Source organism: Cygnus olor, chromosome 2 (assembly GCF_009769625.2).
Source record: "Cygnus olor isolate bCygOlo1 chromosome 2, bCygOlo1.pri.v2, whole genome shotgun sequence".
Taxonomy (NCBI): domain Eukaryota; kingdom Metazoa; phylum Chordata; class Aves; order Anseriformes; family Anatidae; genus Cygnus; species Cygnus olor.
The window spans coordinates 66,974,020-66,989,517 of NC_049170.1; the positions used below are offsets into that span (position 1 = coordinate 66,974,020).

Here is a 15,498-nt window from a genome sequence, read left to right on the forward strand (position 1 = left end):
CCTGTGTAAGGGGACTTGTCCAGCGGTTAATTGAAACTGCACTTTTGAAACAAATGACCATGGATCCACCACCCTACTCAGATAAGACGATGATATTAGAGGAAATGGAAAGCAAAGAAAGTGAAGAAGAGGAAGACATCTACCAAATTACACCTTAGAGAAAAATTTTGCAAAAATCAACAAATTATAAAACGAGAAAAGGGGGGAATTGTGGTAATAGAAATGTTGTTTTTGCAGTGTTACATTGTTTAGAAGGAAGGAATGTGATATTGAGATATGCTTACAGTGATAAGAAAGCTCAGCAGGTGACCTCGTAAATGCAGACAACCAGACTCCTTAGAGCAATCAAGTGAAAATCACTATGTTAAGTCAAGCCAGATAAGGGGAGAAAACATTACCACCTCAAAAACAGGCGGCAACTGAAGGCCAGGCATTGTCTGTGAAGCATCAGATAGATTGTGAACCTGGATTACCCACTCCAGTGGGGAAACAGGGGAGGGTTCTGTCATCAAAAAGTATATAAACTGTGTTTTGGAACTAGTAGGTGCGCTTTCCTGCTTGTGGGGCACCCGCCATTGCAATCGCGAATAAATTACAGCTTCACTAAGATCCTCGCCTGAGCCTAAGTTATTGGCTACAGAGTGTTTCTCACAGTAGCAATCAGAATTAAGACGTTCTTCTTCTGAGTTCTGCTCTAGGCATATATTCTCCACATGTGATAATGAACCAGACATTTTCTCTAGCATAAAACACAAAAGAAAAACAAACAGCAAACACTACAGACCAAGTATAACTAACATAACCCTATCTACATTTTACCTATCTTTACTAAATTAAATCATTTCACAGGCTTTATGAGGAACTGCATGGCTAAACCATGACTTCTCTATAATAAAATACGTGTATCTAGCACTATGGACAAGGGTAAAGCTGGCTAGATCATCCAGCTGCATTAGTCTGGAAACAGCAGCTCTTCAACTGGAAACACACAGAGTAACCAAAAGTTGGTTACTCAAGTTGTCCAGTCTTTTTCCTTAGCGAATCAATGTGTCAGACACCAATGAAACTGTACATTCCATGAAAGAAACAACCTTAGAAAATACATTATCAAGCAAAGAGATTATTTTCACTGCTGACTTGTTACTATTCTATTTCTAAAAATGATCACTATTCACTTCCATAGTTACTGCTACAATACCACGTACAGACAAAACAATGTTTTGCTCTTAGTAAACTACATTTCTCCATTCCAAAGAATCACTCACAATATATCACCTCTTTATAAATAAAGCATGTATATGCATATATACATACCCTTATCAGCAACAGTTCTATTAGAACTTTTTTTTTAACGAACACGTTTCACCTGATAACACTTACTACTACATAAAAATTCTTTCTCTACCTAAGTAACTCTTAACTAGCTCTACGACCTCTTGTAACACCACCACATTCTTTGCACAAGTTTCAACTACAGCAGCTTCAGTGCAGGCATCCACCAGATATTTATACACTGGTGAGATCTATTACACTTTTTTTTTTCCATTACATGACTCTATTCTATTTGAGAATCCTGCTTACATTCATTCTGAGTTCTGCTGGACTGCCGCTGGTATTAAAGAAATAATAAGGACACAAATATATACAAATATTCAGCAATTCCACGCACAGGCAAGGATGCAAGATGGTCTCTAGAACACCTTTCAAACAACAGAGTAAATATGACACTTTTCAAAAGGGATAAAAAGATACTCGGGCTGACTAAAGCACAACAAAAGAGACTTAACTGTTTAGATAAAATAGTTTTTCATGGCATATCAAGAAAAGAGTAGGGAAACACAGATCCAAAAAGACTGGAAGACAATACCTGCTTCTGCAATAGCTATACAACTTCCAGATAACATTCTGGGCCTATTATCGCTGTAGGATTAAGTAAGTGCAAGTTCGCTGATTTGAAATATTACATTTGTAGAGCTAGCTTAATGTACTATCCACACATTTCTTTAAATACTTATTCTGGTTTTGGCTGGGATGGGATTAATTTTCTTCCTAGTTGCAGGTATGGTGCAGTGCTTTGCATTTGGGATGAGAATTAATGCTGGTAACACACTAATGTTTTAGTTGTTGCACAGAAGTGCATACACTGAGTCAAGGACTTTTCAGCTTCTCGAACCTCCCTACAAGCAAGGAGGCTGGGGATACACAAGAAGCTGGGATGGAACACAACCAGAACAGCTGCCACAAACTGGCCAAAGGGATATTCCATACATCACATGGAATAATAAACTGGGTGGTTGGCGGGGGGGGCACTGCTCGGACCCTAGCTGGGCATCAAACAGCGGGTGGTAAGCAACTGCATTGTGCATCACTTGTTTTGTATATTCCTTTACCATCATTATTATAATTATTTTCCTTTCCTTCTCTGTCCTATTAAACTGCCTTTATCTCATCCCACAAGTTTTATCCTTTTTTTCCCCCCATCCTTTTCTCCTTGGAGAGTTAACCTCACTGACGATGAATGGGGGATATAAGGGTGGACACTTTCCCCTGCTCCTTTACCTTCCCTTTCTCCTTCACCATCCTCTTCCCTTCCAAGCTAGCCACAAGAGCCCTTGAGAATTTTGAATATCCTTGGGATGTTGAACCCAGCATGTTCCTATTGCTATGTCTCCTGAATGTGTTTTTGGTTTTGTTTATGGTTAAACAACTATTTAAGAATACCACCAGAGGTCTGTCCTGAGGCAGGACAGCTACAAGTGGCAGGGAGTGTTAGGAGGATATGGGCAAGTACCTAGGACAATGGGCACCTTCAGGATTTTGGGACTTAATCCCTGAACAAATTCAGAATCTTGAAAAACTAGTACAATATTTGGAAAAAATATTCTGTAACCATGGCAATCCCAGAGTCACAAATCACTGCAATGTGCTGGGGCTTGGCCCATGCCTACCAAGCTACACTCAACACTACTCCAACCCCCATGATGGGCCCTGCAGCTCGACCACTGAACCAACTTGTGCAGGTATCAGTCACCCTATATGAGAGAATAAGCAATGAATATGAAAATCGGCTTGTTTGGTAAGGAAAGAAACTCTGCTAAGAAGGGGAAGGAGGAAGAAGAGGATGAGGCAGGCTACTCCAAAGTACGGCCATCACAGGAACAGGAGGAAGAAGAGGCAGAACTTGTAAATGCAGCAGTAACCACCCAATCCCTATCCCTGGGTGAGCTGCAAAATACGTGAAAAGATTTGAGCTGCTATCCAGGTAAGCACACTGTCAACTGGCGGCTCCAATGCTGGGATAACAAGACCAGCAGTATGGAATAAGAGGGCAGGCAAGCTAAGCAGCTGGGATCCCTCTCTAGGGAAGGAGTTATTGACAAAGTGATTGGAAAAGGGGCACAAGCCCTCATCCTCTGGAAGTGACTCCTGTCAGGCATGAAGGAAAGGTATCCCTTCTCAAGGAAGATGTTATGTCACCCAGGCCAGTGGACGACCATGGAGAAAGATATCCAGTTCCTAAAGGAATTAGCAGCACTGGAGGTGATTCATGATGACCTAGAAAATGACCAGATATCCAAAAATCCAGATGAAGTCAAGTGCACATGACCCATGTGGCAGACATTTGTATGGAGCGCACCATACATCATCATATGCCAACTCATCAGCAGTAATGACCTGGACAGACAGAGAGGAACACATGATGGATTAATTGTCTGGCCAACTCCGAAACAAAGAAAGTATAAAATACCTTGATCCTAGAGGCACGAGTACATGAGTTGCAAGGAAAAACAATCACAAAAGGGGATTTTTGTGGGAAAATTGCTGCTCCAGTTTCCAGCAGGCAGTATCCCAGACAGTAATGAATACTATGACCAGGACCAGAAGGGCCCTGCCTCCAGCCTGGTGGAGGAAAGGGACAATCAGATTTATTGGACTGTGTGGATTCAGTGGCCTAGTACATCAGACGCATAGGAATATAAGGCTCTAGTGGACACTGGTGCACAGTGTACCCTAATGTCATCCATATAGCCCCCTGGAGTGACAAGGGGATCCCAACAGCTATTAGTATTGGAGGCTGAAGTGAGTCTAACTGGGAATGGGTGGAAGAGAACCCCTTATGATTGGCCCAGAGGCTCCATGCATCCTTGGCATAGACTATCTCAGGAGAGGATATTTCAAGGACCTAAAAGGGTGGGCATAGCTGCCTTGGAGAAAGAGGAAATTAAACAGGGGTCTACCTTGCCTGGTCTCTCAGAGGACCCTTCTGTTGTGGGGTTGCTGGTATGGTGCTGCGCTTTGCATTTAGGATGAGAATAATGCTGATAACACACTAATGTTTTAGTTGTTGCACAGAAGTGCATACATTAAGTCAAGGATTTTTCAGCTTCTCATACCTCCCATCCAGCAAGGAGACTGGGGATGTGCAAGAAGCTGGGAGGGGACACAACCAGGACAGCTGACACAAACTGGTCAAAGGGATATTGCATACCATATGATGTCATGTGGAACAATAAACTGGGGTGGTTTGCTGGGGAGGGAGTGCAGGGTGGTGCTGCTCAGGGTCTGGCTGGGCATCAGTCAGCAAGTGATAAGCGACTGCATTGTGCATCACTTGTTTTGTATATTCCTTTACCTTTATTATTTTCCCTTCTTTTTCTGTCCCATTAAACTGTCTTTATCTCAACCTTCAAGTATTACTCCCCCCCCCAGTTCTCTCCCCCATCTCACTGGGAAGGGGGAAGTGAGCAAAGGTAGCTGTGGTGCTTAGCTGTCTGCCAGGTTAAACCACAACAACATTAAGCATCATCCCAAGGAGATCATTTCAAAAATTAGTAAGACAGGGAGCTTTGTGTAACATTAAGTAAAAATATCAAGAGAACCAAGCTGACGCTATTGAGAAGGATAAAATTTGATCAGAGAAAAATTTGATCAGAGAAAAGCTAAGAGACTTTACAGGGCTTGAAAGCACTCTAAGACTGAAAAGTCAAAAACATCACCTATGATCAAAGAAGGGGAGATGTTATACGAGCTACAAAAACCATGAACCAAGACATTTTAAATTGAGAGATTTAATGAATTCCATCAATGTAATTTGTCAGGTGATTGAAATCACTTGAGTGAAGTGTCCAGCTTCTTAAGGTTATTTAAACCAGCTGTACTGCAGATTAAAAAAATAATCTCTTTTTGTTGCAACTTAATGCTATGAGGTTTTGATCTGTGTACTCTCAGTTGCTAGCATTAATCCAGAAAAGGTAAAATTCATATTACTCAAGAAAATCATGAGGCAGGAGACAAAGGAGAATAAAAATAAAAGGGAACCTTAAAACAACTGGCAAGAGGAAGAACCTAGGCTTCTCCACTTCCACTTTAGAGCCCTGATACAGATAAGATACACACTTAGCAGAAGCAAATTGAATTGCTCACCCAGAACACATAACAACTAACAAAAGAGAAAGATTTCCCATCTGTTGATGGAATTTATCACTGCAACCCAAGAAAAATGACCAGCACAAAAATCAGACTGTGTTACTCCATCCAGAACCTGAGAAAAAGTCAGAAAAGCTGTCCTGAAACCTAACCAGTCTACACATACTTGGCCTGTACTGTGTGTACAAGCCCTGTGTATTTAAATTGGGGTATTTTACCAATAACATCCTCTCAATGTACAGCCACTTTCACTACTATGTCAAAGCATTCCAGGATTCAGACTACACAGCAGTGGGAAATTCTTTCAGTACTTCTGTGTATGGACAAGTTATTTCTGTTGGAAGCGTACTTGTTACTCCACAGTTTTTATAGGTTTGGGTGTGCCTTTAGTGATGAGCCGCTTTTTTTTTCAAATTGTTTTTACAGATCCTTCCCCCACACATTCTCCCTCTCCCCAAAACTGAAATAATGTGCTGTATTGAATGCTTTTGTACATCCCTGGGTCACAATCATATACCTGCAAAAAGTTACTCTTTGGCACTGAAATGAATATTCAGTTTTAAAACAAAAGGAACTCCGGATCTTAAATTTAAGGAAGAGTAAAAAATAAGTTGCCACAAGATAAAATATTTTTTTTTGGGTCAGTGTAGATCTTTTTTGTTTCAACGCTTCAGTATTTAGTCCAGTAAAATAAAATAAAAAATCCCCTCCAAAATCAAACCATTAGTCACAGGTTTCTCCAAGAGTGCCCTGGGATACCAGAACACTTAAGCATCATATGGCTTATTCTCTAAAGGACTCCCGGATACAACATCAAGTGCAACTCATTGTCTCTACGTATTCTAAGAATACGCTTTTTAAACACAAACTGACAGTGCTGCTTGCCTGCCTCTCTCCTTCCTGAGAGTCTTTTTTTCTCCCCCAGTCAATCTCAAGGTACATGTAAAAACAATTTCCGACACACAGCTGATTACAGAAAATAAATGGAATTAATACATCTGTGATTAAAAAATAAGACATTATTTTTCACCACAGAAAATCCACAGCTTAAATGAGGCAAGCAGAAACAATTACCTGCTGGATGTGTATTTATTATAAATTTATTTTTATAATATATTAAAATTTAAATTTATTATAAATATTATGTATATTTATTATAAATTTCCATTTATTTTATAAAACCTTTTCTTACATTTACAAGGGTCAAGTGCAAACACTGCAGGAGATTCTCACATGAACTTTATCAGCAATTTCATCCTTGCATGGCATGCTGTCTAAGCATTGAACTGTACTATGACTTAATAACAGATGCACATTTCAGCAGTTATAAATAATGGAATTTTGAAAGGTATATGACTGTGACCCAGAGAGGTACAAAAGCATTCGATACATCACTAAAGGATTTTAAAAATGTCTGTTTCCATTCTGAGAATAAATACATGGCATATATTCAATATATTCAGTAAACAGTCATGCTAATTTAAGCCTGAGACTTTGAAAGTGTATCTTTCAATTTTTCCCCCAGGTTTTCACAGCTCTAGCAGAAAAATTCCCCAAACGTTAATGCTTGTTTAGCATGCTAACAGTTGTCAGCTTTCTAAAGGATTCTATTTAATGATACCTGTTGAGAAAATAGTGTGAAGACTCAATAAAAAAAATCAGTAAAAATAGACACATATACAGTCTCATATCATGTGTTTCATTTTGGGCCAGGCCCTTCCTTTTCTTTCTAAAGAAATATAAGCAGTTATACAAGCCTCTGTAAAAGTCAGCAAGAATTTCACCCCCTGCCCACCACACACACACACCTGCCCTATGTAGACCCTGCAAAACATTAACAGGTAAGACGCTTGCCAGCAGCATCTACTGCAAGATACAAAGTTGTTAATGTTTCAGATGACTTGGTGTTTTTGTTTTTACTGGTTTTCAAACTAGTTAGCCAGGGTCGGGGAGAACCAATTAATTCACAATATTTTGTTTCATCCAGGTTTTCACCCCAGAGTACTGCTCTCAACTTTATACCTGCAGGTGTTATACTGCAATCTGTAAATACTCTCTGATACCAGATGCTAGTTTTCATGGAGAACGTCATATAGGGGCGGTTCTCAGTGGCAAAGCTCCTTGGGCATTTCAGAGAGGGGAAGAAAAAAAAAAAAAAAAAGCTTCTCTACCCATCCGTCTTCACAAAAGGGGACTGACTGCTTGCTCTGCACAAGAATGCAATAAGGTAGCTCTGCAGGGGCTAAGGTTTTATTGCCGTCTCCCGATAATAACTAAAACAGAATATCGGCTCCAAAGCACATATAGAAATTAATTTATTTAGCCTGCACGCAAGGTGGATCTTTCTTCCAGCTCCTTTGGGAGAAACCTTCACCCAGACCTGGGCTAGCCAGCCGCGCACAACCAGCAGCACCGCCCATCCACTAACCTGTTACTGCAATGTCCCCAGGAGCTAAAAAGCAACCCCTTTCTCCCTCGCACAGGTTGCGATCGCGCGTCTCTTCGCCGTGCGGCAGCGGGAGGAACCCGCTGAGGCCAGATACTGGGGGCCCCATCCCGATCGGCGGGCCAGGGGAACGAAAGCAGCTTTGCACGGAGCCCCTCTCCCCTCCACATGGGTCTCGTGGGAAAAAAGGAACGAAATAGAAGAGGGGGAGCAGTAATGGATTACTCCTGCAAAAAGAAGCAACCGCACCCTTGCCCGCGGTCCCCCGAGACTGTTACATAACGACAGCACGGAGCATAGGGCTGCGCACCCCTGCCTTATTGGGAGAGACTCTGATCCCACCGAGGCACCACAGATAAGAGACAGTGCTGTGCAGCTACTTCAACATTCCCGCCTCCTCCCCTTGGGTCCTCATTAACCGAATGCAAACTAATTAGCCGGCAAGCTGAAAAAGCTTGCTGGCTAATTAATTTGCATTCGGTTAATGAGGGGGTGGGGGCAAGAAGCATCCCTGCTCAAAAGAAGGGGGGAGGGAGGGAGCTCAGGAGCCTAACTGCTTCACCCACAAGAAGCGCGTACTTACCGCCGGCTCTCCGAGGGAACAGCAAGTCCTACCAGCCTAACCTGACTCTCTCTCTGGCGTCGGCGCTACTGGGAGCCCGTCTCAAGCCGGCGCGGCGGCTCAGCCAAACTCCCGCCCTCGCTGTCCAGGCATTGGCGAGCGCTCGGCACCGCCTGCCCGACCCCTTCTGCCGCTCTCTTCCATAGGCCAGATGAGCTGTCTAGCTGCCGTTCGCTCGCGCCTTCCCCGAAGCGTGAGGTAATGAATCAGCCTAGGGGAAGCCTCTGCCTTTGCTGCCTTAAATGGCTGGTTATTGCCAGCAGCGTTTCTCCTCTCCTCCCTGCTTATTACCCAGTGCTCGGCAGCAGGTGGCCAGGGAGAGGTGGAGGGGAGGCCGCGCGAGCGGGAGGAGATAGCTCCTAGCGGCGGGAGCGGTAAGGAAGTTAAGAGAGACGGGGTGGGCGCGTGCATGCATTAACCTGCATCGGGTAGTATGAGAGTTGAGGCCAGGTGTAGCAGCTTCTGCCATTTCTAGTATCCTATGCTCCCTTCAGGAGGGAAATTCAGAAACCAAGGAACATCTTGGCAGGACACGGGTCCTGTGTCCTGCCGCCTCTGTCAGGTTCTGATCCTGATGGCTGCCTATTTTGTCATAAATTGTGCTTGTTGACAAATAACAAACAATTAAAAATAATTAACTAAGAAGGAATGGGCTGGACTGTGCAGTGGAGTAGGTGTTCCGCAAAACGCTGTGTCTCCCACCTCACTACCTGCTTAGGACCAGGTCTAGGGTTGACACAGTAAACAGATGCACCAGTGTGGAGAAATCCACTCAAAAATATTTAAAAAGAGACAGTTCAGGAGTTGGCAGAAGTCTAATGATCTGTCATGCATCCTCACTTCTGAATTTATAACCAGAGTCCAATCAAACCAGAGTCCACCAGATCTAAGTGGACCATAACTTGGTAATTGCTATGCTAAAGTATTGGAAATAAAATAATCCTTCTGCAGAAATGAGGAAGAAAAGAAAAAAGATTCAAATAATGAGCAGTGGTGCCTCAATCTTTCAAATGCAAGATAGTTATATAGCTGACTTTTTAAAAGTCTATATATATATTTGCACTAAGACACTGGAATAATAATTTTTAAACTAGTTTATATTATTATTCTGGTATTCTAAGGCATGACCCAGCACTTCATAAATGCTTTAAGGCCTCTTCACATTAGGATTGAGTTTGGCTGCACTACAGGTATAGGTTTTACAGTAGGGTATGACATACACATTTGTAATCTCTTTTGAGAGTGCAAACCAAAATCATGTTGTTGTTTTTTTTCACAAGTTTTCTCTTTTACCATGAGGCACAGGAAACCTACCCTTTATGAAACTTGAGCTGCCTCAGAAAGATTCCCTACCCTGCAACTGAAAAACAGATTAAGAAAGGTACGGTTTGTAAATGAGAGACTAGTTTTGAATGCAAAAATGAATGCAATACAGATTAACAAAAAATGAGGTATAGTAAGTAGCCCAGTGGAGAATACTCACCTAATGTTTAATGTGGGGCTGATGCTACAATGTTTTCAACTATTTCCCCTACCTCATAGAGTGTAGACTGTAATAATGTTTCTCTTAACAGAATTTTTCATGGCAGCCCATGTTCCTTTCTAGTAGCAAAATACATGCAGAATCAGAATTACCCAAATTTGATTGTGATAGATTAGATTTGATTACAGTTTTGTCAGAATCATGATAGCAGCAGGATAAAGAAGAAGAAAAAAAATTGGAGAAAGGAGAGGAACTTACACATATTAACTTTTCTGATCTTACTACAAATACGTATTGCTTTATTGTTTTGTGCAAAGTTATTGTGCAAAGTTGTTATGTTTCTTACTGGGTTCCTTTCAAAATACAGCATTGGTTAAAGGAAAGAAAATACAGATTCCTTGTTCCCTTAAACTATGCAACTTTTTCCTTTAGCGCACAGTTTAAAGAGAAAAAAATATATTAAAAAAAGCTAAGCTCCATATCCTTTGTCAAGCTTTGAAAACAAATTATTTTTGTACTAAAACGTGTTGTAAATCTTAACTACAACCATAGAGTGTCATATTATAAAAATGATTTTAAAAATCCTCACTTAACAAAAATTCCACCATTCCTACAAGGAAAATCAACTTTCCCCATCTAGAGCTTCAGGAAAAATATAAAGTTGTCTCACTGTTAGACCTTAGAAAACTGATAATTTAAGGGAACGAGAGAGGGAGCATATTTGTTTAAAAGACTGGCATTTCATACATTCCATTTGATGGAAAAGGGAGTGACAGAACAATTCATAAAATGTGAACTTTGCTTTAGGTTGACATTTTTATTTAAATATAAACAGCAGACCTTAATGTTATCTAACATACCTAAATATTTTTAAGTCAAATAACATAACACAGTTGATCTAAAATTTCAGTTGAACAAAGACTTTTTTCCACTTTCCGGAAAATGCTTAAAGTAAAAATACTCTGAAATTCATGAGTATAACAGTTTTTTAAAATTTCCCCTTCCCTTTCATTTTCAAATTTCAAAAATCTCATTCATTTAAGGATTAGTGAAACACTGAGTTAATAAGTTAAAAGCAGTTGTATGCGAACTTATTACCAGCTATATCTCTTTTCATTAGAAATGCTAACTTAAGACCTGTAGCTACACTTTTATGTGAGATTCTTAGCATCCATCATGACTTTTGCCACCCCACTTACATTGATTGTCATTTTATTGTTTAGAAGTTATTTTCTTAAGAATTTGTCTATATCAGCCCCAGATATAGCTAGCAGTGTAGCAAGGAAACCTTAAAGAATCTTGAAATGCTCCTGTACCGTAAAATCAACAAAATTAAAACTCATTGATGCACTCCATCAATTCTGTCAGCAACTAGAGGGTCTAAAATCTTTAATTTCTGGACTGAAATATAAATTGACAAAGTATTTTTATTATTATTACACAATGACAAAAAATCTAGAACTGATCACAGGAAAGTCTTATGACACAGTACAACAAGCAGATTAACAAAGATCATTTTGATAATAACTTAAATATGGAAAAGAAGTTCTTTCTGTTAAAAACAAAAGCCATGCTCTTACAGTTTCATGATTTTTCTTCTTTATCTTGTGTAGAGAGAAAATTAGGAGATCCGAAGATCAGCTAGAATTCAGTTTGGCTAGAGCAGTAGAAGACGACAAAAATGCTTTTGTAGATTATACATTACACATTTACACATTACAGCATACATTTTATAAATACATTAACAGCAAAAGGAGGACCAAGAAGAATCTCCATCCTTTATCGGATGTGAAGGGAAAGATAAGGATGAAAGCTGAGGATAAGGCTGAGGAACTTAATGCCATTTTTGCCTCAGAATTTATTAGTATGGCCAATTGTTCTCAGGGTACACAGCCCTCTGAGTTGGAATATGGTGACAGGGAATGAGATGAAGCTTCTACAATCCAATGGGAATATGGAAGTGACGTATTACACCATTTCAACCTTCACAAGTCTATGGGGCCTGACAGCATTCATTTGAGGGTATTGAAGGAGCTGGCAGAAGTGCTCACCAAGCCACTTTCAGTAATTTACCAGCAGTCCTGGCTAACCAGGGAGATCCCAGTTGACTGGAGGTTAGCGAATGTGACACCACTCTACAAGAAGAGCAGAAAGGAGAATTTAGGGAACCATGGGCTTGTCAGTCTGACCTCAGTACCAGGGAAGCTTATGGATCAGCTTGAATGTCATCCCACAAAACATACAGGAAAATCGATTGATCAGATGCAGCCAGCATGGATTTATGATGGGTTGGGTTAGTTCTGCCTGACTAACTTCACCTCCTTCTATGACAAGATGACTCAGTTAGTAGATGAGGGGAACTGCAGATGTTGTTTACCTGGATTGCAGTAAAACATTTGACATTGTTCCCCACAGTATTCTACTGGAGAAACTGGCTGCTCATGCTTTGAACAGGTGTACAGTTCATCTCATAAGCATATAGAGAGCTGGACATCCTGATCTTCACAGGACTGCTTCTGAGGTTTTTTCTCCTGCAAAACTAGTATCCAGTCTTATCATGCAGCTTCTTTGTAAGACAAACCACTAAGTACAAAGAATGTTTCATTGTCTTCTATTTCCAATAATAAATCCCTAGTAATGGTGGCAGCATATCTGAATTGTCATGTTACTCCTGCAATATAGTGCTGAATGAATTCCAAGCACAAAATGGCAGCATAGGGATAACCTGTTTTTGTTTTCTACATAGATGTCAAGATAGCCTGAAATGTGAGTAGAGAGATGTGGACCAGGATGGGCAGCTGTTGAGATGCATGCTTCCCCTTTCTAGTTTTGTTTGTTTCAAACATGTAGAGGAGGAACTTCATTCTGCCCTGCCTTCTTGCAGTCTTGGTGAGTAGCAGCAAGACAATCAATCAAGTAGAATCAAACGTTGGACAACAGCTGCTCAGAACTCATTTTCTTCCAGCTCTGTTAGATGGATTATGGAGTATGTACTGATGTTATGCACAGTGAGAATACTTTCTGAATTCATGTAAGATATGCTTTCTACCTGACAGACTTTTTCCATGACCCTTAAAGGTTCAAGGTGTTTTGTTTGTTTTGTTTTGTATTTTTAAGCCTATATTACTAGCTTTACTAGTTCAACTACCAGCATTTCTGCCAAATCCTGGCACTCTATCCATATAGATTAAAAAAAAAAAGCAGCAAACTACCTCAGGACAAGAAGGTGATGAAGAGCAGTCATTGTTGAGTGACAAAGGGGAAGCCATGCTTAAACAACACGATAGCTTTCACAATGAGGTGCATAGTGGGGTGGATGAAGTGCATATTGTTTACTTTAACTTTAGGAATTCTTTTGATGCTGTCTTCCATAACATCCTCTTAGAGAAGGTGACAATGTAAGGATGAAATACTTAGCAGACAGTGAGGTGGACTGAGAACTGGCTGAAGGTCTGGGCCTAAGCAGATGTTTATGTTCAGTGGTGCAAAGTCCAGTTGTAAGCAAGTTACTCATAGTACCTCAGGTCTAAATGATGGATCCAATTCTGTTCAACATCTTCATTAATGATCTGGACAATGGGGCAGAGTACACCTCAGCAGGCCTGCAGATGCTACAAAAATGAGAGGAGTGACTGACAGATCAGGTAAGTGTCCTGCCATTCAGAGGGATCTGGACAGGCTAGAGAAATGGGCAGAAAGGAAACTCATGATGTTCTCCAAGAAAAAGAGCAAAGTCATGCACCTGGGGAGGAACAACCCCATGTAGCAGTACATGCTGGGAGCCCACTAGATGGAAAGAAGCTCTGCAGGGAAAGCCCTTGGCATCCTGGTTGATATCAAGTTAACCACAAGATGTAGCCTTTCATCAAAAGTGGCCATTATTATTCTGGGCTGCATTCAGAATAGCTTTGCTAGCAGATCAGGAGAGGTGATCCTTCCTCTCTATTCAGCTTTGGTGAAGCTACATCTGAAGTACCATTCTGGGCTCCTCAGTACAAGAGAGATACAGACTTACTAGAGTGATTCCAGCACAGAGCCACAAAGATGATGAAGGGAGAGGCTGAGAGAGCTGGAACTGTTCAGGTTGAGGAGATGTCTCGGGGGGGGGGGGGGGGGGTTGTGGTCTTAGCAATGTGTATAAATACCTAATAAACAGAGTGAAGAGGGAGACAGATTATTCTAATTTGTGCCCATTGACTGGACAATATATGATTGGGAGTGCAGTTATCCTGACCAACCATGTCACAGGGGCATGTTAATGGCAATACTGAATCTAGGCCCAACTCCAAGCTTTTCTTCTGCAGGTGTTTCAAAGACAGCAAAAATTACTTTCTAAAAAAAACAAACAAAAAAGGCAACCTCTGGTCTTCCAGCTTTCTGGAACAGGAAAGCTAGGCCTTAGGACCCTGACTCTTCCCTTTTCAGCCTGTGTGCTTTGTAAACTAAGGGAATGTCGATTGAAGAAGGTGACTATGTTAAGGATATTGTATTCAGAGACATTTAGGGGAGCGGGTGTAAACAAGAGCTTAAACGCACAATAGCAAAACTTTCTATAATAGTGCAGATGTAAATTCTGAGATAAGACCACGTCACATGGACGGCAAAACAAAGAGTGAAGATCTGTGCAATCCCACAAGAGTCTGTGTCCCCTTACCAACATTTAACATTTATGGGAGAGGTTTTTGTCTCTGTAGAAGGTTAATTCATGTAGCACTCATTCCCTTAAAAAAAAAAAAAGTAGTGATGTTTCTATTACATACAGTACCTCAGTTCTGGTTATGCATCAGATCAGGTTCCTATCCAATAAGTTGCCTAATCAGGCTTTATACAACTTGCATTGTGGAGTCACAGAAAGCATTTTGACTTGTAGAGAAAATACCAAATCCCAGTTCCACAATTCAGATACTGCTTTTGTTCCCACATTATCTTTGGCCTGAGTGCTTATTCTTGCAGCTTATTTTTTACTGGTTTAAAAAAAAAAGTTACTACCGCTTGCCAGCTGTGTATATTTTACCAAAAAAACCCAAAAACTTTTCTGAACATATTTATTATCAAAGTCTAGTTGGAAGTCAGTAACTAGTAGTATACTAGTCAATACTGAGTCCCAGTATTGACTGAGTCCTGTTCAACTTCTTTATTAGCAATCTGAATGATGGGACAGACTCCTCAGGAACTTTGCAGGTGACTGGGAGGAATGGCTAGTGCTCCATACTGCCATCTGGAGGGACATCCGACAGGCTGGAGAAGTGGGCTGACAAGTCTCATGCACTTCACTGAGAAGTGCAAAGTCCTGCAACTGGGGAGGAACAACCCCAGGCTGATGGCCAACCCAGCTGGAAAGCAGATTGACAGAAAAGAACCTGGATGTCCTGGTGGACACCAAATTGAATATGAGTCAGCAAAGTGCTGCTGCTTGAAAAAACTGCAGGACTAATCTGCACTGCATCAGCACACATTGCTAGCAAGCTGAGGGAAGAGATCCTTCCCCTCTACTCAGTCCTGGTGAAGCTACACCTGGAG

General features: G+C 41.0%; 1 protein-coding gene across 1 annotated transcript in view; it reads right to left on the minus strand.

Moving 5' to 3' along the window:
• Positions 1 to 8,734, minus strand: part of LOC121066408 (tubulin polymerization promoting protein) — a 56,361-nt gene extending 47,627 nt beyond the window's left edge. The window contains 1 exon segment of the mRNA XM_040549897.1: positions 8,457 to 8,734. The gene's annotated coding sequence lies outside the window, so the exon portion shown is untranslated.
• Positions 8,735 to 15,498: the final 6,764 nt, after the last annotated feature.